The 4189-nt window shown below is 43.1% G+C and overlaps 1 non-coding gene across 1 annotated transcript; it reads right to left on the minus strand.

Annotated features, from left to right (window-relative positions):
* Positions 1-678: 678 nt before the first annotated feature.
* LOC141636426 (small nucleolar RNA R71) lies at positions 679-785 on the minus strand. Its single transcript, XR_012541038.1, has one exon. It is a non-coding gene; the product is annotated as a small nucleolar RNA R71 (small nucleolar RNA).
* Positions 786-4189: the final 3404 nt, after the last annotated feature.

A 4189-nucleotide genomic window follows, 5' to 3' on the forward strand; every position in this document is an offset into this window, starting at 1 on the left:
TTTTTAGTTGTTTTTATTTTAGTCTTTTTCTTAGTTTAAGGGACATTTGTTCCTTAAACTATTCTCGATTTCTACTTGTAGTTTCCTCTTATGCGCAGGTCACAGGGTGGTGTACCGAGACCATTGGATCCTGAGATCGAAAGGACTTTGCGCGAGTTGAGACGATCATCTAGAGTATTGCCGACAGAGGAAGAGCTGAGTACTCTGTCTAGTTACTACGAGAACGAGCTGTTTGAGGAGGATCCACCTTCGTCACCTGTTTCTAGTTCCTCAGCTGAGACCGTCACATCTCCAGACATGGCTGAAGAAGCAAGTATAGCCAGTCACTCCGAGCCAACAACTGAGAATCACTATAAGGGATTCACATTACTAGGGACGGACAGAAAGTTCGAACCGAAACCGTCTTATATTAACTTGGTTGAGAGAAACCAATTTGGGGGAGCTGCAAATGAAGATGCAGCTAAACATATGGAGACATTCATTGACTACTGTTGCTCCATACCCCCACTAGCAGGTGTGACCCAGGACCAGGTGAAGGAGACGATGTTCATATTCTCGCTTCGTGATGCCGCAAGGGAATGGTACCAAGATCTGGATCGAGCTGCTAACGGGATCACTGATTGGAATTCGCTGGCCCTAGCACTCTACAAGAAATATTTCTCTGCCTCGAAGACCAATGCCATTAGAGCTCAGATCACGAGCTTTAAACAGGGTCCTGATGAGAATTTTCATGAGGCATGGGTTCGTTTCAAGAAGCTGGTGCGAACTATTCCGCACCATGGGTTCGAGAAATGGAGCCTATGCAATCAGTTTTATAATGGGCTTTATGACGATCAAGAGGGCTATCCTGGATGCTGCAGCTAATGGCAGATTCCAGGAGAATGTTGGAGAAACTAAGGGGTGGAAAATCATTGATGATATGGCCACCCATAAAGCTGAGCATGGAAATTCCAGGGGAAATCAAAGGAGGGCTGCTGAATCCCCTTCTGTAGCTGCTGAATCCCCTTTTGTAGCTGCATTAGAGGCTCTTACGGCGAGATTTGATAAGTATAAGCTTGGAAGATGATCTCAAAAGGGAGGTATTTACCAAGTTAATGTTGCTTCAGACGGTCCCTTTACATGCAAAAGATGTGGAGCTGAGGGGCATGTTTCGGATTTTTGTCCTAGTTCGAATGAAGTATGTGCTGCCTTTCAACATTATAGACAGACTAGTACATATCCCGATTCCTCTAATGTCCACCCCAATTTAAGGTGGTCTAACTAGAATGTCCTTAATCCGGGTCGACAGCAGCAGCAGCAGCAACAAAGTTATGTGCCCCCTCATAAGCAACAGCAGTTTCAAAAGTCTCCCTATGTGCCTCAACAGCAGCAATTTCAAAGTTCTGACATTTCCGAGTTGAATAACATGGTTCAAAATCTGTCGGGTTTGCTGCAAAAGGAGTCTCAAGCTAGAGAGACTTCTACAAAAATGTTGGAGAGTCAAATTGCTCAACTGGCAAGCAAAAGTGCAACTCGAGCTCCGGGGCAATTACCGTCGCAGCCGGATCAAAAAGAGACCTTAAATGCTATCACTTTGAGGAGTGGGTCTACCCTTGATGGGCCCGCTATGGTCGAAGATGTCACTGAAAAAAATGAGGCGGAACCAAGCAAGAAAAAAGGCGGAGTGAACAGTAGCAAGAAAAAGACGATCACGGTATATCGATCGATCGATCGACATACCCGATCGATCGACCGATCCATGAAATAGTGCGAAACTTCTGTTCTCGAGGAAGTCAGTCGATCGACTGACCTACACGGTCGATCGACTGAAAACGCTACTGATATTGAACCTTTTCGCCCTCCAATGCCACATAACTTGAGGGACCACTTGTTTTGGGGTACGACGACTCCGAAATTATTGAGGCAAGACCCAAATGCTGATGGGTCTGTTCCGGTTCTAAAGTATGACCCAATGATGATTAATGTCTCATTCTTTAGACGGTCTGAAGAAGGTTCGAGCTTCAACAAGGAGAAGGTAGTGGATTTTTAGCCTAAGTCGACTGATGTCGGTATGAGAGACCTAGAGGAGAGGGCTAAGTTGCTTCTTATAGCCCCTTATCCAGAGAGATTGGTGCCGACAAAGGAACAGGTATCGTTTAACAAATTTGAAAATGTTATTCGTAGTTTAAATGTGCATGTTCCTTTCCTTGAATTAGTTAATCAAGTGCCTGCTTACACGAAATTTATGAAGCAACTTTTGTCTAAAAAGAAGTCACTTGATACTGTGCAATCTGTCGCACTAACTGAGGAGTCATGTCCTTATTTGACTCACACTGCACCTCATAAGCTAGAAGACCCCGGTAGCTTTTCTGTTCCTTGTAATATTGGTACCTTCTCAATTGAGAAGGCATTATGTGATCTAGGAGCTAGCATTAGTGTTATGCCTTTGAGTCTAGCTAAGAAATTGAAATTGACTAGGTTTGCAGTTACTAACATGACAGTACAGATGGCTGATCGTTCTGCAGTCCAGCCTATAGGAGTCTTAGAGGACATTCCCGTGCAAATAGGAAAGTTCTTTTTCCCAGTTGACTTCGTTGTACTAGATATACTCGAGGATGCTCACATTCCTATCATTTTGAGTAGACCATTTCTGCACACTGTTGGTGCAGTTATAGATGTTGGTTGAGGAACATTGACCTTTAAAGTAGGGAAACAGTCCATTGTTTTTGCCCAGCCCACTAAGAAGAAAGATCATATGTGGCCAGTCACCTGTAATACAATTTCTGAGAAGAAATCTTATTTTGTGCTTTCTGATATGCCTGCCCCTATGCCTACTCCTGTTGTAACACCTCCGCCCCAGATTAGAAGCAAATTGGAGGAAGATTCTTCTGTTTTAGATATTGCAGGAATTGGTTTGGGGAAGAAAGAGCAGCATGTTGCTCCAGCTGTGAAGGAGCCAATTGTTCAAAGAGGCGTTCTACGATGTCTTAGCTATGGCACTGATGAGGAGCCTGGTGAGGAGCCGGTCAAGGTGAAGGAGTCCGATTTGGATTTTGACGAGCCAGACGAGGTCATTGATTGGGAGGATGTTCAAGATGTCGATCCGTTGAATTCGGCGGATGTTGGAGTTGCTAGGAGTGCCGCTGAGGAGATGAGCACTGTGAAGGCTACCTCTTGTAGCCAGAAGCCGAGCAAGTGGGCCATTCCATGGCCATTCTTGATCAATTATTAGTTGGTCAAGACTTTTTTTGCACAAACATTCATTTTTTTTGCTTTTGTTAGACTTTTTATTGCTTTTGTGTGCGCGAGACTTCGCTTAAATAAGTTTGCTTGGGATTTAAATACCTTAGTCTTTACATTTGGGTTTTGCGCAATTTGGGCGCGTTATTATGTGTATTTGCAGGTTCATAAACCATATTAGCTCAATTTATTGAGCTAATTCGAAGAAAATCAGAACTTACAGCAGGTTTTCCAGTCGATCGACTGCCTCCTATGGTCGATCGACTGAGCCGCGACACCAGGAGCTTCTGTTCCTGCTCACTCTGGTCGGTCGACTGCCTGCTATGGTCGATCGACCACTTCCGCTGCTATACCTGTTCTCGACCATTCCCCTGCTGTGTTTGGTCGATTTGCGGAGTTGAGGGAGTCTTTTCTCCACTTTATTCTCCGATTTATTTCTGGTTTCTTCCGTTTTCTTGATTTGCACATAATTTTGCGTTTAATAAATTGTTTTATCGGAATTACGCGCGGTATTTTGTTTCTTTTCAAGTACTTATGGTAGCAATGCTGGCTACTGAAACCTCCTAGCTCACGCTGGTTTGGGGAGGTTTCCTTTTGCTGCGCTAAAAGTCTTGTGAGTTTCCGAGTTTCTTTTATGTCAATTTTACTTATTATTTGTCGCAAAATCCCGTTTCCCTTTTATTTCATTACATGATTTTGCACAATGAGGACATTGTGTGATTTGGTTTGGGGAAGGGTTTTGCATTGCATTCACATGTTTTTATTGCATTTCTGTTTTACGTTTATTGCATTTCAGTTTGCTTTGTTTATTTATTTCCCTTATATATACGAAATTCAAAAAAATTGAAAATTTTCAAAAATTCAAAAAATTGCACGTTTATTTTAGCATATAGGTCGAGTCGGAATGTTAGTATTTCAATGATGACATTGCATTTTCATCTGTTTATGCCTGAGCCGTGCTTAATTGACA

Source organism: Silene latifolia, chromosome Y (genome assembly GCF_048544455.1).
Source record: "Silene latifolia isolate original U9 population chromosome Y, ASM4854445v1, whole genome shotgun sequence".
Classification (NCBI taxonomy): Eukaryota; Viridiplantae; Streptophyta; class Magnoliopsida; order Caryophyllales; family Caryophyllaceae; genus Silene; species Silene latifolia.